Here is a 27404-nt window from a genome sequence, read left to right as displayed (position 1 = left end):
AGAAAAAGAAACATGTTAAGAACATTTGTGATAATAAAAATCTAAATTTACGCATCACTTATACATAATTAAGGGGCACCATAACTTGCTTCAAATTCCTAGAAGAGCGTAAGATTCCAACACTGGTTTTTAGAAAGCATTAAGACATAAAATAATTTACATTCAGATCACATAGGATATGAGAGTAAGACTAAAGTAAATCAGATGAGCAGTTTGAAAAATAAGGCAGGAGCAATGCACATTCACACAGTCTTTCACTCGCTCCCTGAGCTAATATTGGGGAGCCCTGGCTGGCTACGGGTGGGGCATAAAAGAGACTAAAGCTCTGTCAAGGGCGTTAGGCTCTCAGGAGAGATAAAGCATCTTGAAAGGGCACCTGGCATTTCCCTTCCTAGAAACCAGAGCACAGGCAGACTGAGTAATGAAGAGAAAGAAAGTTCAAGTGCAGCAGAGTTCGGTGAAGGAACAGAAACGTCATCTAGGTTTGATTTCCCTCTCTTCACTTTTAGAATTCATCAAAATCCAGGTCTATGGGGGAGCTCAAAATGATGTCGATTGAGGCAAAGGAGCCTTCAATTCTGGGGAAAAACAATGACCAGGAGAGTCATGAGATCTAGGTTCCATTTCTCTATTTCTTTCCCTAACTCACTGGGTGATTTTAGGAAAGCTACTTCTGTTCTTCTCTAAGTCTCAATTTTATTACCTAGAAAATGCAGGGGAGGGGCTCCCTAGGACAACAGATTTTCTAACTACATTCCATGATGCTAGACTTTTACCTGTAAAGAAGAATCATCCTAATCCCCCACTCAGGAAGACACTCTCGATGCTGCATTGTGCAGTGGTGGAGGCTACCACTGTTGTGTTCTGGGTGACTTTGACTGTCATGTCTTTCCTCAGTGTCAGGGATGGGTTCACCTGGACCCACCATTCCTCTGCCATTTTTCTCTAAGGCCACCAGATGAATGAAATCACAAGTCCACCTGTGCCCCAGGGCAGGCCAAGAGAAGCTGACCCACACTTAGAGTAAGCCCCCGGCCCTGGGGACAGAACATTATCCCCAGTGGGAGCCAGTAGCTCCCAAGCTGTGAGTGTTAGGACCCTTCGTACGTGAGGGAGATGGACTCATTGTGCAGAGAAAGGCATTGCTGGCCAAGTGTTCTTGACTAGAGCAGGTGGAATAAAATGAGAGCAAACATGATATGTGACCATCTTTTTTTAGGACTGGGCTAAAAGCAAATTAGTTGAAGATAATCTGTGTACAACAAATACCTTGAAATACACATTATAAAAATAGTCATTTGTGCATGTTCTGGGGGGATGTTTTAAAATGGGGAAGCGGCCTGGCCCCAGAGTCCCCATGTTAAAATTGAGGCTATGAAATCCTGGTCACTAAACCAAGCATGTTACATGTGTTATTATTTCTGTCTCATTGCACCGAAGGGGAAATAGCCTCAGATAAGAAAGTGCTTGTCCAAGGCCACCTGGCAAACGGAGGAGTCTGGGTTTGGATCCAGGTGTAACTCCAGCCCACTCTGTCCCTCTATTTACACTGACCCTTTGTAACCAATTTGGGCTCTGCCTACAGACTGCCAAGTTTGTGTCACATAAACAATGGCCTTGGTCAGGGCATGCTGAGATGTATGTTGAACATGGATGAAGAGATCCACTCAATAACATTGAATAAATACCACAGTCCAGGAACTGGAAATACAGAAATGCAAACACCGTGAAACAATGAGGCTACTGCTACCACGTACTAGAGATGTGTGTGAGAAGTCTAGGGTGACCCGGGCGGCAGTGTGTTTAATTATGCTTGGGTGGATTGCTGACATCTCAGAGAAAGCACTCTTCGCAATGAGACTCAGAGCACGGCAGGAGCTCACTAGTGGAGGGAGAAGGGAGGGAAAAGGGGAAATGTATTTAAGATAAAACTTCAGGAAATAAAGGTAGACATGAGAGTGTCAGCGTCTACTTCCCCCGTGTCCGAAGAGTCTTTGAAGCCGCTGCCCCTCGGCCCCTGTTGGAAATGCCGTGGTTCTCTTTAATAAGCAAGACTGACACCCCATCTGCTGCTGCACAGCGGGATTGGAATTAGCAATGCTGAGGTGAGGCACCTGTGGCCGGCTGGGTAACAGCTGCTCTGTCCTGCTGTGAGTCAAAAGACACCCGGTCCCTGAACATGCGGGCAGTCAGAATTTACTCTTGGAGAGCTGAGAAGAAAGGGGTCAGTGAGTATTTAACATTCTAATAGGAATTAGATCACAGCCACTGATTATTTGGGGCCCGGAAGAAGCTTCCAGCTCCAGATACAGTATAGCTGTTTAAAAAAAAAAAAAAGAAGAAGAAAGAAACTTCGAAGTGAACCAGCAGGGAATTGAGGAAATCATTACTGGAACTGAAGAATCCCGGCTGGTTCTCCTTCCTGGCCCAGATCTCCTGGCATTTGTATAAAGCCTCACAGGATGGCTTTGAAAATCCGGAATTATGCTTGAAGATAACAGACTACAACTATTAAAGGGGCACAGGGAAAGAAAACTAAAATTGGCCTCAAATTCATAATTTATTGTGAGGACCCATTTTTTGTGTGGCAGTTTGTCAAGCTGATGTATTCTTCTGCGTGAGTCTCTCCCCTCTTGTTCTCCATGTTTGTTCCTAATCACCTCCCCAAATCATTCGTAAACCTTTCACCCACCTTCCCACTCCAGCAATCGAGTCACCTTTGGGACCTTTTTAGGTTTTACCTCTTCCTTCAGACTCCTATTGTGTAGGAAAGAATAGTGTGTAGTCATGGCCAACACAACTGAAAACCTTAAAAACTTGACACCCAACAAATTCACAATTATAATTTTCTGTTTGCTTCTCAGATTGCCATCATAGCTGTTTCTCTTATTTCACAATCATTTTTCCAAAAATATTGTCCAATTTTTGCGAACTGAATCAGACCTAATTTTTCTACTTAGAGAAAACCTTTGGTGAAATACTTGATAAAGCAAACAGAATATTCTATAAATAGTTGCATCCACACAAATCCGCTTAAATCATACTTTGTTTTTTAAGAATCAAGATCCCACCCTCTCTAAATGCTTAACGTTTTGCGTGGGCATAGTGTACATATTTGTTGATGATTATAACTAACGTTAAACCTTAGAAAGAGCTTCATTCCAACCCAATCATAATAGCTCCCTGAGAAACACAACAAACCAGTATCAGCTTTCAAAATTTGACAAGAAATGGAAAATGCAGGCAGGAGATTGGGAACTTGGAGGGGGTTCCTTGCTCACTGAAATTAATTGGTGATAGAATGATTTTTTAAGGCACTTCTGAAAATTAAGCCGATTAAAATTTTATCCACCTGGGAGGCAATTTTGTGACGTAGTTTTATTTTCATGTGAAGTTCAGGTTCCCAAAGTATGCTCACCGAAAAAGTCTAGAGAAAAAAGGCAACACACACATACAGTCACAAATGAACTTGGATTAACAGGAAAGCTGTGAGCAACAGTGAAAATACAGTCTCCATGGCAATTATTACTTTAATAAGAAACTGTGAGAAATAACCAGAGATATTACCCAGCAATTCTTTCTGGATAGACTAGCGTAGCTAAGAATTACATGCCGCTTATCTGTCTTTTGTTGCTTTGTTTTTGTTTTGAGCTCACCTCCAGTACTCTCCCACCTTCTTGGGGGACCAACGTCTTGTGTCTCTGCCTCGAACCTCCCATAAGTAGACATCCAGGCAAAACGTTTGTGGCATTGAAGTGACTGGTGATATGACGTCACCTCGCCCGCCTTCCACGGCCCACGGAAGCTCCTCTCTGTACTGCTGCCTGAAACCCTCTGCCCCGAGCAGCATCACCTGACACGTGGTTCCGGACCAGGAGCATGGGCAGCACCTGGGAGCTTGCTGGAAATGCAAATTCTCGAGCCCCACCTCGACCCACTGGATCAGAGCCATGGCCCTGGGCACTGTTGTAACAAGCTCTTCATGTGGTTCTTATGTACATTAAAGTACATAACAAGGACCACTCAGAGAAACCACCAAAGAGAGAATTCCAGCATCGTCAGAGACAAAAGGAGCCAGGTGACCCAGGACCCCTTCCAACAAAGAGATTCTAGTCCAAAGCACTTCTGCCCACTGACTGTAAGCCAATTATTGAAGAATATGGTGCAAAATGAAAAACTAGAGAACGAACTAAAGTTTTATTGAATAATTTCCCTGAACTATGGACATGAGGATTCAAAATCAATGACTCACGGTGTTTGGAAATGAACACTATGTCTCACTTAATTCTCTGGGTCTCCAGAGAGAGGCTAATGGGGGCCCACAAATTGGAAGAAATTACTTAACAAGTTGATTAATGCTCTGAGAAAGGGGGACCCAAAATGGATGCATTCTGCGGATTTCTAAAAAGGGGATTTAATTAAAATCAATTGCTTAACCCCATGGTAAACAGGCTGGATCACTCCGTGCCGTGGGCAGGCACGTCAATGTGTGAGAAGAAAATCAGGTTGCAGTCGGCAGGATTTCAGAGAAATTCCGTATTTGTCAAAAGATTATTTGTCACCTCCAGGCATATAAGAGCATGGAAGGAAAAATCAAACATCAGTTTCGGCCAAGAACAGATTTTCTGTATGTGGGAAAGGGAAACACCCAGCCCTAGTCATGCAGACTTAAGTCACTTATTCTCCTGGGCTAACCTGTTGGCTGTGCCTTTTCTCGAGCTGTACAAACGGCAGCATGGGTCTACCTACATGAACAGATGGGTAGGCCACACTGCTGACTCGGGGCCAGCACGGTGGAGTCCTCATTGCTCAGCAGTGTGCTCCTGGCATTGCAGATACCCAGGTGGTTTGCACAGGCCCAGGCCTGCACCCTACACTGTCATCCCCATCCCCAACGAGAGGGCCACACCTTCCCCATTAAGGCCCAGGATTCCCATTCCTAGTTTGTCTGAGGTCCCAGCTCCCCCCTGCAACCTCAGGGCCCTCTTCAAGTTAGCCTGGCTTCTCCAGGCTTCAGCTACACATGCTCATTCCAACCCTGAGAGAATTCTGCCGAGTAAAGAAGCCAACCTGCATCTGGGAAGCAAAGAATCCGGGAGCCCAGCACAGTTAGACTGATTTGCATGGAATATGCACGAACGCAAAGCTGAAAGGCAGGCCTGGGTCACTACAGTAAGCAAATAACGACCCTCCAGAGATGTCCACATGCTAATCTCAGGACCTGCACCTGTGTAAATATGGTTGCAGGTGCAATTAAGGTTGCTGATCAGCTGATCTTGAAATGGGGAGAGCAGCCCGAATTCTCCGAGTGGCCTCCATCTGATCACATGAGTCCTTAGAAGCGGAAGAAGAGGCAGAGAGAAGCAAGGTGGGCAGCACCCCGCTCGGCCTTGCTGGCTTCCCAGCTGGAACAAAGGAGGCCTCTAGCAGCTGGAAAAGGCAAGGAAATGGGTTCTCCACGGAGCCTCCAGAAGGAGGCAGCCCTGCCAACAAATGACGTTGCAACCGGTGTTCGGACTTCTGACCTACAGAACTGACAGACACTAAATGTGTGTTGTCCGAAGCCACTCTGTGGCCATTTGTCATAGCAGCAATAAGACAACTGTCCAGTCAGCAAGGGCCGAAGGGTCGGGCTCTTTGCAGAGGTGCCCTGGGGGGGTGTGTCAGGACCTGCTCTGGCTGGTGTCTCCCGTGGGACAGGCACAGCCGGGGCCTGGCTGGCTGGGGACAGTGGAGAGAAAGCAATGAGAAAAGACAGCTCATTTCTAACCATGAACTCACCCCCTGAAATCTTGCAAACACTTGACTGCTGGAAACTCAATTAAGGTCACCACCTTTATTACTGATCGTATAAAAGAAACTTGATTTGCAGCTTTTAGAAAATGAAGCTGTCTGCTGTTGACTATTTAAAACAATCTTGACAAAACAATTTCGGATAATGCCCCAAAACAATGAGGCCAGTGAAATTGCTTTTAATAAATATAAATGGAAAATAGAACCTGGCATTCAGTATTTTACAAACTCCTCATTCTGTTAGAAAGATTTTTACTTCAATAGCTAATTATTTGTCATAATAGTATCTAAAATACACAGTATTCAGACGGTGTGGGTTGGGCACCTTCCTGCACCGTGGCAGCAATGGAGATGCTCAAAAAAAGGGCAGATGTTGTACTAAAAGATACAGACAACACATGTGGATGATTTTTAGTGGCCTCTAGTGGAAGAAACTTAACACTTCTCCGTCCCAGCCCATGCTGTCTGCGCAGTGAGCGGAGCCCTTGTTAGGTGCAGGTTTGGCCTCCAGGGCACACCCAGCGTCACGCTCATTGGCGAGTGCTTTGGTCTGCTCTGTCCACGCAGCAGCAAGGCCACGTCATCCCTGGCTGTGGGGACCAACCAGGGCCCTCCCATACTATTTCATTCTCTCTGGTGAGTCTCCCTGGAGCTGCTGGAGTGTCACACCACTTAAATTTAGGAAACAAAGCTCCTCTGTGTGGTCAAACTCATTTTTATCAGGGACATCTGCCCAGGGTCTCAGGTCCAAATGCGGTTCCGCAGGATGTTTTTAGGTGTTAAGTGCGCTCTGAGAGTGAGCGCTGGGGGCCCCAGGAGATAAGGCTGGGCTAAAGTGAGTCCTGAGGCCACAAGCGACTTCCCAAAGCCACCAACTCACCCCTCAAACAGTAACATCTGAAAAAGAGAGAAACAGGGGACAGGGGTGGGGAGAGCAAGAGGGAGAAGGAGAGAAGGAAGGGAGGGGAAACCACCACTTCTGACTGGTGGCCTGTTACTCCTTGGGGACGGGAGCAGGGTCTGAACCACCTTCAGGACTTCCTGCAAGAGGCCCAGCCCTGCCCCTCCGAAAGTCAGCACCAGGGTGCGCGCGCGTGAGGAGGGTGTGCGTGGGCACCGCTCACCAGCACCTTCTCCTTCAAAGCCACTGCCACGGGGATTTCAAAACATACTAATGATCTGACTCCACTGATTCGTTTGCAGACACAAAGTCACCACAGCAAGATGGGCAATGCATAGAGCCAGTGCATTTTCTTTAAAGAAAATGTGTTCTTTGGAGCACTGAGGAAACAAAGAGCTTTTCTTTTGCCTCCCCGCCCCCCCGCCCCATACTAGATATTTTGCCTGGAATGAGATCATAGGCTGTCAGTCCAGCCTGTGCTTTTAAATATGAATCTGTTGGAAACTACAGCTTTCAAAATGGAAACCTAGACCTAAGCAGCTAACAGTAAGCATAGCTAATATGTTTTGAGATTAGACAATGTAATTTAGAGATGCCTCACATCTATCAGATGATGCATGTTTAAGAGCAAGTTAATTTTTCAAAGCTTCTAGAAGGGAGATGGTGTGGAAGTGAGGAGGGGGGCAGGAGAGGCATTTTATAATTCAGACAATAAGTACGACAGCTCAGGTGTGTATGTATGTTCCACGCTGCTGCTTCCCGTGTCTACAATTCTTACCGCAAGTTAGAGAGTTCCCCTAAATGTTTAACCACAACTTTTCCGAATGCGGCGGCTCTTGCCCCCAGAAAATATATAACCAAGGTAATTTGATCAGTAAAACAGAAATGATCCATGTGTCACCAAGCCCATGGCAGGCTTCCGCCGCATCTGAACAGATGCAGACATTTATTATCATTGATGACTCGTCTTTTAATTTGACATTTAATATAGCTCCTTGTCTCTGAGGCCTTCAAGACGTACGTACATTTCCTTTTCACTCTAAGTTAACACTGCGCCTTTCTTCCAAAATCATCATTCTTAATCTCCTTTAAACACTTCCTCAAAGCAAACAGCTGTCTTTAGCCTTCCTGACTAAAATCTATTCCTGATAACGATGGCAGGTTGCAGTGAGTCTGAACTTCAATACTCAACAATTTCACTTTGCAGTGAGATTTGGGGCCAGGAACCTGGTCTTTTTATGCATTCTGTAAAGCATCTTGTGAAATTATCCCTCAATAAATTATAGTCCAGCCAGGTGCGGTGGCTCATGCCTGTAATCCTTGCACTCTGGGAGGCCGAGGTGGGAGGGTCACTTAAGCTCAGGAGTTCGAGACCAGCCTGAGCAAGAGCGAGACCACATTTCTACCAAAAATAGAAAAAATTAGCCAGGCGTGGTAACACACACCTGTAGTCCCAGCTACTGGGGAGGCTGAGGCAGAAAGATCCTTTGAGCCCAGGAGTTTGAGGTTGCAGTGAGCTATGATGATGCCACTGCACTCTAGCCCGGGCAACAGAGTCAGACCCTGTGTCAAAAAATAAAATAAAATAAAAAATAAATTATAGACCACAGTAGGGGTGATCATTTTCCATTTCCACCCTTGTTACTGTGATCATCTATATTTTATGGAGATGTCTGTTAACTAGGTCCCCTAATTTTGCAGTAGGCATTCTAGGTGGAGATCAGCTCCTGGATCGTGTGATGTGCCAACTGGCCTTTTCCACAGGGGCACCAAAGGGGCCCAATTTATAACGTCCTTAAGTATGAACTGTGACTTGCTCGTGTAGGAGCAGAAGGTGCTTTGTGGATCACCCTCTATGCAGGAGCAACCTTGACCTGGGCTATGCCAAGCACGGGGCTCCTATAGCTCTGGGGTCTGGGAGACAGAACTCACCTAGATGAGTTTAATGGGGTTTCAGAACAGGCTTCCTGGAGGACATGTTCCTGCAGGCATCACGGGCTGAGCCCACCCACGTGAACTTACCTCACCCAGGGGTGAGCCTGGGAAGACACCGTGGCAGCTGCTCGGCGGTGGAGACAGGGGGTGGGGATGGTGTGGGTCCCCGCAGAGGGCCCTGAGCCTAGAGTTCAGTCCTCAGATATGGATGAATTGGCTCCAGGTTTGGGGCTGTCCTAATCTTGGTTCACTTTTCCAGATCCTGAGCATTTAGGTCAACTCACCTAACTTAAAATTGACCTTGACCTCCAAGTGAGACAGCCCCTGCTCACTAGCCAGGTGACCAGTAGCCTCTCCCTGAGCCCCTATTCTCCATCTGGTGTATGAGGGTAACAGCACCCAGCTCATAGGATAGTTGTGAGATTTAATGATGTTAATAACACACATACAGTGCACCACACAGGAAGTACTCGATGCGTGTAAGTTCTTGATATTTTATCATTCTTAGTGCTTCTGGGCCAGACTGACACCTGGCCTGCAGGTCTTCAATGGCCCATTTAGATTGACCAGGTCAGTCCTGAGAGTTTATACTCCTGTGAGAGACAGCCAGGCCCAGCCGAAAAACTCACAAATAATTCTGGGAGCTGAGATGTCACTTGTTCTGCAACACCTCCCTCAGGTAGTGATATGGACTGAATGTTTCTGTGCCCCCAAATTCATATGTAGAAGCCCTACCCCCTGATACGACAGTGTTTGGAGGTGGGGCCTTTAGGGGGTCATAGGCTCAGGTGACATCATGAGAGTGGAACCCTTGTGATGGGATTAGTGCCCTTCTGAGAATAGAGACACCAGAGAGCTTTCTCCCCACCCTGGCACACAGGCACCGAGGAAAGGCCACAGGAGGGCACGGCGTGAAGGCAGCAGCCTGCAAGCCAGGAAGAGAGTCCCCGCCAGAACCCAGCCACGCTGGAACCCTGATCTTGGACTTCCAGCCTCCAGACTGTCAGAGAATAAATTTCTGCTCAAGCAGCCCAGCCTACAGTATTTTCTGTCCGAGGAGAGTCATACAGCATCCACACTCCTTCGTTTGGCACCTTGGAGGCCCACAACAACATCTGCAAGCCTAAGTCTTATAGCCCTCTAGAGATCAGTTCTTTTTATTGCATCTTTAAGTTTTTTAACTGACATATAATAATTGCACATATTTATGGGGTACATAGCGATGTTTTGATACAGACAATGTATGGTGATCAGATTAGTGTGATTATCACATCCATCATCTCAAACATTTATCACTTCTTTGTGTTGGAAACATTCAATATCCTCCTAGCTATTTGAAACTTATTAGTTATACAGTAACTACAGGCATCCTAGAATTTATCCCTTCCATCTTGCTGTAGTCTCCTATCCTTTAGCAAGCCTCTCCCCAGCCTCCGTCCCCTTGCCATTCAGTTTTCTTCCCTAACCAAGTAATCCTAACCTGAGCCCCCTCCCACGATGCTACAAGGGTTCCCAAGAATACTCAGGAAATGCGTTCCTGTCCCATACACCCACCTTGGACTATGGCCCCCAGCTTCTCACCTGTCATACCTGGCCACCTCTCACCTGCTTTTCCACCCTACTCTAGCTCTCTACAGTCTATCTAGTCCCCAATCACAAAAACTGTCCCCGGAAACTGTAAATGCAGACCTGTTACCAGGTTTCAGGAGTACACAATGGAATCAAATGCAGGAGGGGGAAAAATCAGATATCACAGCCCCGTGGACCAAATATTTTCACAGGGCTTCCTCATTGGACCCCTTTTCCTAAGCCCTAAGGCAGCTGCCAGGCTCCTGGGGTTTACTTGCAATCCTCATCCAAAACCTCCCCAATCACATCCTTATTCCCTGAAGCCAGATCTGTTCATGAGATAAAATCTCTGCAGTCACCGCATTTCCCATGGAGTCGCTGTCATTATGCAGAGGACACCTGTTGCCCATTCCAAACTCATTGTGCTTTTCTTTTGCACAGCCGGATGTATCAAATAGTAATTGCCCCCAACGTGGGGAGCTTTGAGCCCTAAAGACAATTCAAGCCTCCAAATCTGGCAACACAAGGAATGTGAAAGCCTTGCATATTTTCTTGAAAGTTTACAAGAATCCCAAGTTCAATACATAAGAAAGGTGCCCCCAGTAGCATGGGGTATGTCCTTGACTTCCATCTGCATGACCAAACGGAATCACCAAAGTGTTCCCCCAACTCAAAGGGAGCATCTCCCCAAAGATTGCTTTGTTTCCATCATAAAGTGTCCAGGTTTTCAAAATGGCATTTTCCCCTTTCCCCAAATGCACATGGATCCTATAATATAATCTGTTTCCATGTTCTGCTTCCATTCTCTGTCAAGATTTTGACATATAACTCCTCACTCCTGCATGCTTTTCCTTGGATCTCACCAACCAAGAGTTTGTAGAACTTCACTTTCTGCAGATTGTGTTTAAAATGGGCATTTTAAGATGTGTATTTAACCACATACCCTGGCCCCAGAGAGGCACATTGGCCTCATGGCATCTGCTCCTTGTTCCACCCCAGAGACTGAGAATCACTTATATCAGACAATGAGCTTCTTGGAGGCAGGGACCTTACCCCACTCCTGTGGCCCCACATATGATCAGTCTCTGAGAGTGGTGGGCTCCTCTCTGGAATATTTGTCCACGTCCTTCATCTTTGCATTTCTTTCCATTCCCACCTTGTGGGCTCGGCTGCTTGCTACAACAGCCCCCTCAACAGTCTCTCTGCCTGTATTCTTGACCCTCCTAATCCATGGTCCACACCCCAGGCAGAGCAAGCTTCTAAAATGCAAACCTGACCTTGTCACTCCTCAGCTTAAATGCTGCAATGGTTTCCCCTGCTCTTAAGCCAAAGTCCAAAATGGCTCAGGAGACCCTGCATGGTCCAGCTGCTGCCCACACTCCCTACGGCCCCCTTCCTACTCACTGCTGAGCCGTGCTGGACCTCTTTCACTTCCTATTTGCCATTCCCTCTTGTCTCCCATCCTCTGGGCATGCTAGTCCTGATTCTGACCATGGCAACTCCTCAATGCCTGTGTGGTAAATAGATGAGTAATCAATACTGGGCTGTTCACTGCCTATCAGCCAGCCTGAGCAGCTTCTCAGTAAATATTTGAAAGAGAAGAAGAGGAAGGGAACAGAGCGAAAGTGATAGAAGACAAGTAGCATGTTGGTTGATGAGAGGCCACAGAGATCAAAAACCAAACTGGTAGGTCTGGGGAGGATGCATCATGTAGGAAAGGGCACAGCCAGAGCTGCAGCAGTCAGACGAGGGCCTGGTACCCTTGGCCAGTCCCCCTGGCTTGGGTTCTAATGACAGGTCTCAGCTTTCTTAAGTCTCAATGGTCCAGGTTGGTCAGAAGGGTGCCTCCTCCCCAAGGGCAATGGTTGGACCCCGCCCTTCCACGTGCTGTCCGTCAGCAGAGAGCTCCTGTAAAGGATGCCGGGGCTGGAACCCGGACTGGGTGAGATCCCTGACTGTACTTATAAGCTTCACTTTCACCCAGAGCCACACCGAGGTCTCGTCAGCTGGCCCTTTGACCATGGGCTTAATGATCATTCTGCCATTCTGACCTCAGAAAGTGATGTGAAAACATCTAGGCAGAGAAACCAAAATTCAGATGGATAGCTCAAGCCCAGTACTTCATACCAACCACGAGGCAATTAGATAGTCATGGTATTATACAGCAAATCAGCATGCCGCCTCCATGAGCAGCTATACATATTTTCTTCCTCCTGGAAAATGTTTTCTCCTGCTGAGCAGCAAACTTGTTATCTATGCATCAGCATAACTTTAAGATTCAAGATTCTGTGTGTTAGGGCTCTTCAGGTAAACAGAACCAACAGGATATACATAGATACATAAGAGGAGATTTATTATAGGAATTGGCTCATGTGATCATGGAGGGTGAGAAGTCCCCCAGTCTGCTAGCTGCAATCTGGAGAACTGGAAGAGCCAGTGGTGTAATTCAGCGTGAGCTGGAAGGGGAGCCAATGGTGTAACTCCCATTCTGAGGACAAAGGCCTAAGAACCAGGCAGTGGACGGGAGAGAGAAGCAGTGTAAAGTCCAAAGGCCGAGAACCAGGAGCACCTATGTCCGAGGGCAGTAGAGGATAGCTGTCACTGTTCAAGAAGAGAGAGAATTCACCCTTCCTCTGACTTTTTGTTCTATCTGGGCCTCCAGTGGATTGGGTGATGCCTACCCACATTGGTGAGAGCAGATCTCCTTACTCAGTCTGCTGATCCAAATGTTAATCTCTTCCAGAAATACCCTCACAGAAACAACTAGAAATGATGGTTTACTAGCTAACCCAGTTGACACACAAAGTTAGCCATCACAGGCTATGCAAATGTACAGTTCACATGGAATTCACAGCCTATTGGGGAGGCAGAAATGTGAACAACATGTGCCATGCAGTGTGGTGACACAGGGCCTAGCTCGTGGTAGGCACTCAATGAATAACTGCTGCAAAAGGATGGATGGATGGATGGATGGATGGATGGGTGCTACAGTGGAGGTGGGCTACAAGTTCCAGTGGGGCACCAAGAAAGGGCATGGTACATCCTGGAAAGGAAAGTTGAGTTAAATCATAGAAGACAGGTAGGATACACTTGGTTATCATTTGGGGAATTTGATGGAGGAGGTTCTAATTATTAATATGTTATTGGAAAAAACTTAGACATTACACTAAGCATAAAGAAGAAAACAAAAATCACCAACAATTTAGGTAGAACACATGAAATGTAAGTAAATGGAGAAGTGGCTTAGCAGGGATAGAAATGAAGTCAATAGGAGACTGGTTTGCTGGGCTGGCGGGTGAAAAGAGGGCATGGACGTTGTGCTGGGAAGAATGAGAAATTCATTTGGCCATACCATGGTGCCTCAAGTCAAAGACATGTTGTTGCCACGTGGAAAACATCAAGGACCTCAAAACATAGCAGTTTGTCAGAGAGAAGGATGGGGTGAAAAGAGGATGATTAGTCCTGCCAACTCTAATGCTAGGAGGCTGCAGAGGTGTGTTTGGGCTGGAACATCCCCACTGTTAGCCATGCAGCGGTCAGAAGACCTGTTAACAAAGGTGGAGGCAGAGGTCACGTAGAGACAAAGACATTCATCCATTTGATTCACTTGTACACACTTGCCTGTGTATAGACAAGTCTGCTCCTATGTGTGTGTGCAAAAAAGCACAAGGAAACCACTCCAAGGGGGTGTTGTGCCAATTGCGGGAGCAGGCAGCTAAAAGAGGAGTAGCTTAATGGAGAAAACTGTCCCCTAATTAACAGAGAGGACCGTTAAGCCTCTTGATTGATGACATGCAATCCCCGTCAGCTCTCCTCCAGTGAGCGCGCTAACAGTCTCGGAATCCAGAGGGAAGAGCATTTTCATTCTGGGCATGGAGAAACCGGAAAACGGCAGAGCAAGCCGGGATTTGCACCTGCTTGGTCTGCTGGATGAAACGACGCCTTGTCGGTTTTCAGTTCCATATTCCTCCCAGATCTGCACCCTGGAGACGCGCACTGCTTCAGGTGGATTGCCCGTTTCCCCTGTAAAGCTTGCTATTTGGATAACCCTTGTTTGATCATATTCCAGATACCAGAGCAGCAGCGTGGAGAGGTTCAGGTGGCTAAACTCTATCTCAGGCTTCCAAGAAAAGGGCTTCACTGATCACATCATTATTTCCCATTAGCCGGAGAACAGTGCCCATTTTTCCCTTAGAGAGGCTTTACGTAGAGATAGGTGGCTGCTTCCAAAGGCCCATAAAAGAAATAGGAATTCAAAGATATTTTTTCTGTCTTCAGCTAACCTTCGCTGCCTGCTTCTTTGAATTATTCATTATTGAAATTATGCCATCAGCAAGACCAAACCATCTCTGTTAAGAAAAATTCACCCACAGAAGTTTTAGAAAAGTGGAATAGGGATTAGGGCAACCAATCCTGCTTTTACCCTAATTATTTTTCCATAAAGTCCAAACATCACCACGGTTAATGCTACAGAAAAGCAGAAGCGGATTGAGTATGTATGGTCACTGATACGTACTTTAATGCTCAAGGGTCAAAATTTGTTATTAAATGTTAAATACTTTTTCTCAGCTTCAAGAGAATTTTCAGCTGTGTTATTTTTTAATCTTCTTTGGGGGAATGACGTCACCTAAAATATTTAAACAGAATTTTTTAAATGTCAGAAAAGTCTTCTACCTATGTTTCCACATAGAGTCGTTGCAAATTCTCACTGGGATTTGAGGTTGCTCTTGCTGTGTCTCTGCTGCCCTCTCTCCACTATGTCCAGGCAGGGCACACACATGTGCGCCCTTGTGCATATGCACACAAGCATACACACAACATGCATGTGTGCACGTGTACATGCAGACACACACAGCTGAGTGTCTTTGGGCCTTCACCTTTGCTATTTTCAGGTTGGACTAGAATCACGAGGTTAGGAAAAGTGTACAAAAGAGGAAATCTATCCTGCTCCAATTCTTCCCACATTGCAAAGACCTGGGCTTAGAGAACAAGCTGTCTTTGTAGAAATTAGTGAATGAATGAGGCTGAGGCATAGAAAATACCATAAGGTTATGCAAGCTCCACAACTCACCAGCTGTGTGACCTCAGGCAAATTGTTAACCTCTGTGCCTCAGTTTCCTTATTATAAAATGTGGATAATATTAGTCCCCACTCCACAGGGTTGTTGTGAGAATTAAATGTATGAATACAAGAAAAGCATTTTTAACAGAGGAAAGAATGTAATGGATGGATGGATACATGGGTGATACAGAGTTTTTTTTTAAATAGTTGAGAGAGTAGCATTCTTCAGAGATCAATCAGCCACGGAATACACCTCGGAAGAGGCAAGCTCTGGGCTTGTTGCTATGGATATGATCATAAACTGTCAAGTCCAGTTCTTATTCTTATAGGGCCCTATCATGTCATCCCTGAAAGCACAACATCTTCATGTAACTGCCATGGTCAACTCACTGCCATCGTGATGTGGACTGAGAAGGCTCTCATGTGTGCCACTGGCTCAATTATCTATGGGACAAAACACAAGAGTATCAACTGACCAGGGCATCTTAACAACACTCAGGTTGAAGGCCTTATAGAATAATTTGTAAACAGCATTATGAAGACTCACAGCCCCGTCAGTCATAAAAACAATAAAGTTTACCTTTTTCTCTATAGCAATTTGGTACCAGGATCAAAAATTTGATCACATCGTACCCAAGTTAAATGTTTTTAAATGACATACTAATATCATTCCTGCAAATCCATCACCCTGTTTAAGGCACCATCCCCAGCACTACAATTTCTAAAACATAAAAGTACAGGCAGCCTTCATGAGGTCCCTATCCGTCAGGCTTAAACTAATTGGCATCTCTCTGTACTGAATGCTGCTTCTACAAATCCCCAAACCCGCAGGATGTTTCTCTTGGAACAAGGCAGGATTAGTGCATCATGGGAATCGTGGTCTCTAAACCAATCTCAAGAAGCTGCCCTCATTTCCAGCTGACTGGAATTAGCCACAGAAACAGAGGTGCTTGTTTATAACTTATGTTCCTGAAATCTTGGAGACAGGTGAAGCAATGCAGAGGTTCCAAAGGGAATGGCTCCTGGGTACACGAGTAACGTCACATTTTCTGCAAACAAGGCTTCAGGGCACATTTGCATCTTGTTTCTGAGCAGAAGCAAGCAGGCTTAATTTCAGAATGTGGTATGATCACTTAAAGAGAGAAACCAACCTCATGGGTCCTTTCATCTGTGTTTACCACACTGCACCACTCTCCCACTGAGAAAAAATGCATTTCATAAGAGTTAGCCCTTTGGTTTCCGAACATGTGCTAATAATAATAAAAAGGGCTACTTATTGAGTAGTTACTATGATGCAGACTATATATATATATATATGTGTGTGTGTGTGTGTGTGTGTATAAAACTTGTATATATTACTTTTATATGTATTATATGTAACATATATAACATATATTACTGATACATATAATATGTGTATATATATATATATATCTGATCCTCACCACAATGCTATTGGACAGGCATTATTATCTCCATTTTGTATGCAGAACATGATATTAATTCACATTATCCTCTATAATGAAAGAGACTGACAGAAAGAAGCAATGTATCTAAGGTGCAGAGCTGGGTTTGAACACAGGTGTGTGAGCCTCCAAAGCCCATGTTCTAGAGCACTGCACCAGCGGTTAATGTTGGTTTCTTTGGGGCCAGTTGTTTTTTTTACCTCTTTCTTGAGGTATAAGAGACATACAATAAACTGCATATACTTAAAAAGATTATTCTTGTAAGTTTTGACATATGTATACCCCATGATACAAACAATGCAATCAAGATCAGGAATGTATCCACCCCACGTGGCAAAAGCTTCCCTGTACTGAACGCTGCTTCTACAAATCCCCACTTTTCATCCCTCCCTCCATTCTGCCCTATCTCCCATCCACCACCCCACTCCCCCAGACCACTGATCTGCTTCTGTCACTGTAGATTAGTTTGCATTTTTTAGAATTTTGTATAAATAGAATCATACTGCTCTAGATTGAATGTTTATGCCTGCCCCCCCCCCCCCATTCTTATGTTGAAATCCTAACCACCAAGGCGATAATATTAGGAGACGGGGCCTTTGGGAGGTGATCAGGTCATGAAGGCAGAGATCTAATTAATGGGATTAGTGCCCTTATTAAGGAGACCTCAGACTGCTAACTCATCCCTTCCATTTTCTGAGGTTACAGTGAGAAGACAGCAGTCTGCAACCCAGAATGGAGCCATCACCAGAATCCTACCATGCTGGCATCCTGATCTTGGACTTTCAGCCTCCAGAACCATGAGAAATAAGTTTCTGTCACTTATAACAGAAATTGTACCCCATTTATGGTATTTTGTTATGGCAGCCCAAATGGACTAAGACACGTACTGTATCATACTATTTTTTTGTCGGGCTTCTATCATTCAGCTTGATTATTTTGAGATTCATCCATATTATTGCATGTTTCAATAGTTTATTACTTGTATTGCTGACTCTTATTTCATTATATGGATATACCACATTTGTTTATCTACTTATCTGTTGATGGTCATTAAGTTGTTTCTAGCTTTTTGCTGTTGCAAATAAAATTGCCATAAATATATGTGTATAAGTCTTTGTATGGACATATGCTTTCATTTCTCTTGGTAAATTCCTAGATCACAAGTGTATGACTAACTTTTAAAGAAACTGCAAAACTAATGGAATATTTTTATGGCTCCATTTTCCCTTCTTTGTTGGCTTTTTAGCATAATTCTTTTGACATTCTTTTAGGGGTTGCTTTAGGGTATATAGTGTGCATCTTTGACTTAGCACAATCTACATTCAGGTGATACTATATTACTTTGCATACAGTGTAAGAATCTTACAACTGACATACAAGTATATTTCCATCTCTCCCCTTATGACATTTGCACTGTTGTCATATGTTTTAATTCTACATGTTATAAACCTACAATATATAGTTACTATTTTTTGCTTTGAATAGTCAATTATCTTCCAACGAGATCTGAATAATTACTTTAAAAAAAAAAAAAAAAAGCCTTCATACTTATCCATGTAGCTACTACTTTTGGTGTTCTTCATTCCTTTGTGTAGATCCAGATTTCCCTCTGGTGTCATTTTCCTTCTTCCCATAGGACTTCCTGCAGCGTTTCTTATAGTACAGCTCTGCTGACGATGAATTCTTTCAGCTTTCATATGTCTCCAAAAGTCTTTATTTCACCTCCATTTTTGAAGGATGGTTTCACTGGGTATAGAATTCTAGGTTGATACTTTTTCATTTAGTACTTTTGACATATTGTTCCACTGTCTGCTCATTTGTATTATTTCCAACAAGAAATCTATAATCCTTACCTTTCTCCTTCTGTATATAATAAGTATATTAAAAGATGTTCCTCCACAGAAATAATTTTTTTTTTTTTTTTTTTTTTTTTTTTTTTTTTTTTGAGACAGAGTCTCACTCTGTTGCCCAGGCTAGAGTGAGTGCCGTGGCGTCAGCCTAGCTCACAGCAACCTCAAACTCCTGAGCTCAAGTGATCCTCCTGTCTCAGCCTCCCGAGTAGCTGGGACTACAGGCATGCACCACCATGCCCGGCTAATTTTTTCTATATATATTTTTTAGCTGTCCATATAATTTCTTTCTATTTTTAGTAGAGGTGGGGTCTCGCTCTTGCTCAGGCTGGTCTCGAACTCCTGAGCTCAAACGATCCGCCCACCTCGGCCTCCCAGAGTGCTAGGATTACAGGCGTGAGCCACCGCGCCCGGCCCACAGAAATAATTTTAAAACACAAGTTAAAACCAGAAATTATTTTTCTCCTATTATATTTGCAAAGATTTAAACTATTGACAACATCTAGTTGTGAGGAAACCTACACTATCTGCTACTATTGTTGGGAGTATATTTAGGATGGTGCATATTTAGGATGATAGTTTGATATAATCTACTAAAATTAAAAATGAGCCTTTTCAGTTCTTCTTCTAGGATTTTTCTCTGGAGATATATTCAACAACTGTGCAAGTATAAAAGAATGCTCATTGCAGCATTGTCTTGAGTTAAAATTTCATAATACAAATGCTTATAAGGAGAAGATTCTTAAAATGTATGAGTTCATATATTAATAAAATATTATCTACCCAATAAAAAATGGACAATATTTATATATTAGCATAAAAAGATATATTAGTAAAGACTTTTAACTGGCAAGCAACACAATTCAAACTAGGTTGGGGGGAAAAAAAGAAAAGCTACTGGCTACTACAATTCAAAGAAGGGGAGTATGACTGATCAACCAAATTGTAAGAAAAGAACAGCCAGATCCAGGGGCTAAGGCACTACTGGAACTCTCCTTTCGTATTTTTGCCATTGGCTTTATATTGACTTACTTCCTTCTGAGAGCACCTAAACCAAATATTCTCGCCTCACCTCCACAGAGAGAGAAATGCATCCTTCTCTCAATTTCAGTTTGAAAAATGCCAAGGAAAGACAATGATTCACACAGCTTGAACCAGCCAACTCTTTCTGGGGTGGGGGAAGGCTATTTAAAAACATAAGGAGTCATTTCATAATGCTATAACTTAGGATGAGGGGAGCTTCAGGGAGGAGACAGTCCAGGCTCACACACTGTGTAGATCTGTTACAAAAGTCATCCAAGACATGGTAATTGGAAAAAAAATTAGTTGCAAAACAATATAATTAAATCATCCCACATAAAGCATAATACACCCTATCATAGGGATAGAAGGGGAAACAAGCTGGAGGGCTCTATACCAAACTACAGAAGAGATTATTTGTAAGGTGTGAAACTGCAGAGAATTTCCACCTTCTCTGTTATACATTTCTCTAAGGCTTCAACTTTTAGAATGTATATAGAAAAAATTCATATATTTAAAAGTAAAACACAGAAATCTAACATCTTCCCATCATCAGGTTCTGAGTATGAATTTTTCATATTTGCAATGAAACAATATTGAATATGTTTAATTTTTAATATTCTAAGCTAAAGGAAAATATGGAAGTATTTTCTTTTAAGCTGTTTTTGGAGTTTGGTATTCCTAAATTTACCAGTTTCACAACTCAATGCACTGGTCTCCTTGTACAAAATATTCAAAATCATAGCTTTTGCCAAACAGCCTCTGGAGAATTTAAACCAAAAATGCACGTCCCACCCACCCCCCACCCCCCGCCCCACCCCATTCTGAATGCCTCAGCAACACTATGTAAATGAGAGGAAGGATACATCCCTCCCCACCTCCTGTACTCGCCCCACCTACTCAGGAAATTTTCAACAGAAGCAAATGTATAACATAATGAATCTTCCCTGACGGCCGACTAGCCCCATGGTGTGGGAGAAGAGAACACAACCCCATCACTGCGGTGTCCACGAGGGCGCCTCATCCCCTCCCTACATGTTCTATCATGGCAGAGATGTGCCAGAATTTTTAATTTTAATTTTTAAATTTAATTTTAAATTACATCAAGTGGAGAGAAACTGCTACGGTTTCTTTAGGCCATTCAACTGAATATGTGAATAGCAGTCGCCAAACTTTCTGGGTTTTATTTGTTTGTTTTTGTTTTTTCATTTTTATCCCTCCTTAAGATTTCCTAGTCCTCATCCATCCTCCCGGAGTTCACTAAAGAGTCTGATGCTAGTGGCCAGAGGGCATCGGGGAAGGGGGAACCTTTTTCCTCCATCTTCATGTTTCCACGCGGCAGGACATCAGTTAGAGTAACGCTCCCGGCCTCTCTCTGCCCCACACTTTTTCCTTCCCATGGGAGGAGGAGATACTTCTCTGATTGGTAGGCCTGAGATAAAGACGTAGGCCTCATGGCTCCATCCCTTGGCATCTGCCTTCCTGCAAAGTGTAAGTGCTTTGGTCTCCCACGGGCAAAGCAGTAGGAGCTAAGCCCATTCAGATTCTACCCACAGTTGACCAGAATGGCTTGGACTGGGCGGTTAAGTCTGCCCACTTCAGGGATTTAGAGTAAGAAGCATATGAGTGACCTTTTCCAACTGCTCTAGGAGTAACAAAGCTGACATTTTCCTCTCCATCTGCCTGACTTCTCTGTTTTAGATTGATTCAGAATACAAGTGAGTAACTTTTTTACCCAGAAATCCCGCTTCTAGAATTTACCCTGAGAAGCCACCTCTACAAGTAAGAAACAGCATATGCACAAGTTACTCATTGCTGTGTTGTTTGAAATAGCAAAACACTGAAAACAGCCCAAATGGCCTTCCACAGAAGACAAGCTGCATAACTTTACGGTATGTCCACATAACAGAGTAATATGTAGCCATTTAAAAACCAATGAGGAAGATCTCTCTAGAGTGATATGGAATAACTCCCAAGATGTACTGTTAATTGAAAAAAAAATAAGTTCAAAAGAATTATTTGGCATGCTATTTCTTGCATAAGAACAAAGGGGAAGAATACACACATATATACACATATGTGTGCATTTACTTCATTTATCATAAACAAATACAGGATTTCCCAGAATCTAATAAAAAGTTATCTATGGGGAGGGTAGAAAATGGAGGTAGAAAGAATAAAGATGGCAGGGAGACTTCTCCGAATACACATTTTATACAGTTTTGACTTTTGAACTATGCACTTACTTTTTGTTTTCAAAATTAATATTAAACAGGATGGAAAACAAATCCTAAAATGAAATATAAACAGAAGCAAATTAATATAACTGTTTATCAAATTGATAGCGATGCCACCTAGAAAAAAATAAAGGATTAATTCAAGTAACATTTTAGCACAATCCTCTGATTACATACATTTAGTGGAATATAGTCTAAGAACAAAAAGAACTGCCAAAAAAAATCTTGAACATAACTTGGTAAATTTGTCATTGGTAATGATATTAGTGTATGATCCTGAAGCTATTTTGTGTGTATTTAAAGATAAGAAGAGGGCCAGGCACGGTGGCTCATGCCTGTAATCCTAGCACCCTGGGAGGCCGAGGCAGGAGGATTGCTTGAGCTCAGGAATTCGAGACCAGCCTGGGCAAGAGTGAGACCCCATTTCTAAAAGAAAAAAATAATAAAGATAGAAAGATTTCATAAATATATTGATTTGAAGTGAATCAAAGTTATCAAAAAGGAGAAGGGAAATGAAAATATAGAATGAGAGAGTGTCAGGAAGAACTCCATGGTATTCTATTTCAATTAGAGGGATCAATATAAGTTCATGAATTAAAATACACATTTCTTTCTAGCTCTGTCCTAGAAGGCAAGACACTTTAGTATTAATAAGCACATCAATGTCCAGAGCCAGGTCTCCAATAAAAGAACCAGGGCTCCTTGGAGAAATAGCTGATTCCAGATCCAGGGCAGGGAAAGTAGAAGATAAGCCTGCACAATCCTATTGGGCCAAAAAGCAAGGAAGCGCTTGAAGAACGACAGGGACGTATCAGAAGAACATGGACATCAGCCTGAAGGGACTCCACTGGCCACATTTGAGACAAATTAAGCATCAAAAAGAAAAATGACACATTAATTTAAAAACAAGCCCATTAATCCACAATAATAGTTAAAAATAAGCGAAGGAGCTCTTTTTTATATAAAAAAAAGAAAATATCAGCTGATAAATGTAGAAGGAACAATCAAATTAGCAAATCACTGTTTGCCACCAAAGATGCAATAATTGATTTAGGCAAGGCTCATCTATGGATGCTAAAATCACTGGGTGAAAGCTTACTGAAGACAGCCTCAAAGCTTCACTCCACAGATCATTAATTACACAGGGAAAATGGCATTTTTGCAATGGAGTAATCTGATGAAACACATAGAACAAAGTGATCAAATTTATCATCACTAACGATGGAACAAACTGGCATGTTCCTTTCGATGTGATACAACAGGAAGGACACAACATCATCACCTGTACGATATTCTTGAGAAAAATGTTCAATTTGATCTAAGTACAAGGAAACATACAGACAAATCCAGACTGTAGAACATTCTACAAGACACCCTGTCAGTACTCTCCAAACATGGATATCATGCAAGACAGAAGAACTGTTTTCGATTAAAAGAAACTATAGAGACATAATAAATAAATGCAATACATAAGAAAATCAGCTCTAAAAGCCATTATTGGAAGAAGTAGGAAAATGAAAATGGATGGTATATTAGATAATATTTTTGTATCCATTTTAAATTTCTTGGGTTCAATAATTATGTTGTGGTCATATAGAAAAGTGTTCTTGTTCTTAGGAGATATATATTAAAAATATTTTTTGAAATGGGAACGGGGAAAATGGATACTACTTATTGTCTCTCTAAAACTCCAACCAAAGAGATCTTTCCTAAACAGATACTACCAATTTATTCTGAATGAGCCCAAAACTACTGTCAACTTCTAGCCTGTTTAAATGTTTCTGTCAACATTCCTAATTAGCATCTCATCTCGTCACTCTAGTTATTTGACTTCTATCTTGTCACCCCTGCTCCTGTGGGGTAGAGAACGTATGTACAGAAGGTCTGTGGCCTTTAACTCTATTCCTAAGAACATTCAAATTCTTACTGAGTGAACAAGTGATTAATGAAATTTGTATATTTCCTATGTTAATTTGTCAGCACTAATTATGCCACCTAGCCATGGTACCACTACAGATCAGGGCATCATAACCACCTCTCTTTCATGAGGACATAAGATCAAGGTTTAATTCATCCATTCAAAAAATATTTACAAAACACGAATTATGTTCCAAGTACTAGGCTAGGGTCCTGCAGAAAGAAAGGTAAATGAAATACGATCCCTATTCTCCGGGGGCTCAATACAGTGGGAGAGACAAATAGGTCATTATGATACAAAATGATATATGGCACAATAAAATAAGCACAGGTGCTAAGAGCTAAATAACTCATAACTGAAGGAGGCTGGTTCAACTGAAGAAAGAATTACACTCACAATAACCATCATCTGCCAAGTACTCTGAGGACCACAGGACAGATCCTGTCTAATCAAAACTATCCTGAAACATCTAAGACTATATGATTATATGCTTTTTGTGGCTAGGCCATATCTGGCTAGAGCTAAGACTTTAAAAACAAGGTGACTTGAAGCTTTGCTTATCACCCAAAACATCCAGTTCCTTCTCAGTCCTGATTTGCAAGGGAGTTTAAGTGTCTTCTATGCAGATGTGGAAATCAATCAGTTTCCCCAAAGATGCTATGTAGAACAGCTGTGACGAAGGGTCCTTCTAGCTCAGAACAGGCTCTGTTTATCATCTTCTCTCTGCTATCAAAATAATTGCACAGTATACAGGCATGTTATTAAGAACTGGGCACCACCATGGAAAACATGCTGTCGGAAAACACCTGCATTGGCAAAGCAAGTATGAGCTGACCCAATTATTCCCTCCATCTCTAATTCTGGATGGGATATTAAGAGTAATTGAAAAGAACGCATTGGCAAGAAATGGAGATAATTCTGCTAGGAGGATAAAACTGTCCCCAGAGCTCAATTGGGTGAAACTCTGAAGCATCATCTAATTATACTTTTACACACCCCTTCCCTCTCTCATGAAAAAAGCCAGGGGTGAAAACATGTCATCTAGAGCTTTGTACCCACCAACAATTTCCCACACACATCAATTTGAAATTTTTTGAATTCCAATCTAGAGCTCTTTGAAGGATAATGATGGGAATGAGACCCTGCCAAGTACGCAGGATGGGACACGATACACTATGACTGGAACAGATGGCTCAAACAGAAGCCACCAATTCAGAGTGACAGTCCGAGATGAAACTGCTCCCTTTAAGTCTTCAGCAGTTTTATGGCCCAATTCTTATTAGCTTCTCCAGGAACACAAAGAAGTTTGGTTCTACATAAACTCCATCAGGGCACTTTTCAAATAAATCTACAGACTTGAACAAATTTTGAACTGCAAGGGGACGCAGAGTCTTCTACTCTGTCCATTCCCAAACTTAGTCGCACACAAGGACCACTCCAGAGCTTTTAAACATCACCATAAAATATTTCAAACATACAAAAATATAATTATTTAAAACAGCCAAGTACTCAAAACAGATCATTTATAAATGTTGTCATTTTTAGCGTTTTCTCTGAATTTTTTTACATAAAAAACTATTACAGATACACTTTAAGTATGTTCGGTAGCTCTCCCAGTCTCATTTCCTGTCTTTCCCCAAGGACAACCATTATCTTAAAGACGATATGTTCCATTCCCATATGTATTTTTATATTTTAGTATATGCATCCATAAACAAGACATTGTATTGTTTTGCATATTATAAAACACAGACATACCTCATATTATTGCACTTAACTTTTTTGTGCTTCATAGATATTCCACTTTTAATAAACTGAAGGTTTATGTCAACCTTGCATTGAGCAAGTCTATCAGTGTCATTTTTCCAACAGCCTGTGCTCACTTCATGACTTTGTGTCACATTTTGGTAATTCTTGCAATATTTCAAACTTTTTTGTTATTATTATATCTGATATAGTGATCTGTGATCAGTGATCTTTGATGTCACTATAGTAATTATTTTGAGTAATTATTTCATAAGGAATTTTGCCCATTCCTAAAAAAAAGATGTAAAAATCTGCGGTTGAAAGGCAGAACCTACCTTCTCCTTGTCACTCCCACAATCTCTGATTACAGAGGTGAGTCCCTGGCACAGGAACCCAACACCCTTGTGGCAAGTGCCACATTCTTAGGCTCTTTCCGTTTAGGGAACATGATGTGACACATACTAAACCTGAACCAGTGAGAATTTAGTTATATCCTTGAACTACACAGAAATGCCACTACCCACGTATGAAGATAAATAAGTCAACCTCTGACTAATTTTCTATTACAGTTCTCTTCTTTACCAAAGAGTTCAAAGGATGTGCCTTTGAACAAGGGGCAAGGGACCTCACATAACATGCCTCCCATTTTCTTTCACGGATTCTACCACTCTGCACATAAAATAAACTTCCCAGAGCTATAATGTTTCTGTTCCATTTCTATTTTGTCTTTCAAAAACAGTTATTTTTTTCCTGTGACATCAGCAATGTACTATAATAACATTTGTTTTTCATTTATTCAACAAATACCTGTTGTGTGACTAAACAATTTCAGAAAGGGGATATCAAAGATAAAGAGGGCATTATCCCTGCTCTCAAAAAGCTACAGTCAGGAGCCAGGTTTTTTACTATTAAAAGGTCATTAAACATTACTTATGACTATACGATTGATTAAAGATTAGAAAATTCTAGAAGGAAATTCTAGTGCTATTGCAACTATCATCTTAAAGGTAATGTGTATGGAAACAAGGGCCTAGACTAGGGGTTTGGCCTTTTAAGAGACCGAGAGAGAGAGAAGCCCAGTGTGAGAAAGTTTACCAAAAGAACTATAAAAATTTATGATGTATAGAAATCTAAGACACTCATTCTGAGACTGTCTTTCTGGCAACCACATTAGTCACTGGGCTTGGGGGAGAGTTGTTCTGGGTGAAATATACTTTGAGGGTCACTATTTATGGTCTGTAGAAACTGCTCTTCCTTGAGTCTTTCTTATATCTTTCAGGGAATTCAAGGAACCACTCTGCTTTAGCCATAAAGTAGAATGAGACTAACCACAGTATGCTGGTAGTAAAACACTAACTCACTAGAGGCTCAACAGGTATGTGTTTGGTAATTATTGCTACCCACCTAGGAATAATTGTCAACTCCCCTAAAAGAGATAAAAGGAAAATCGATACAAAATAGGTCAGGGAGAATCTTTCAGACCAAATGTGTCCACTCAGGCCTAAATCACATCCATGGAAATAGGTTCATCAAAAGTTTGGGGATGGCCAGGCACCCAAACTTCAGCCTTTTACAGAAAAGAGATTTTCAATGACTTTACCTGCAGAGACCCATCAATACAAGTTGTGTGTCTTCCTGTTTTACAAAGCTCTCCAATCCGCTTTATGAAATCAACCAAAGTGTCTTCGTGCAGACAAAGAAATCAATGCCCACACTAACACTGGAGAGCTATAACGGGTTTTACAATTTGAACTCCACAAGATTATTCTTTAAAACCTTCACAGCAAACAAATTCATTTATTTAAAACTCATCTCAAGCCACTCTTTCTCAACACCCTTGTTTTATTAGAAGAATTAGAATTTATTAAGACAGGATAATCGGCTTTCCACAAACACACCCTGAGGATT

Source organism: Eulemur rufifrons, chromosome 28 (genome assembly GCF_041146395.1).
Source record: "Eulemur rufifrons isolate Redbay chromosome 28, OSU_ERuf_1, whole genome shotgun sequence".
Lineage (NCBI taxonomy): Eukaryota > Metazoa > Chordata > Mammalia > Primates > Lemuridae > Eulemur > Eulemur rufifrons.
Note: the sequence above shows the minus strand (reverse complement) of the source record.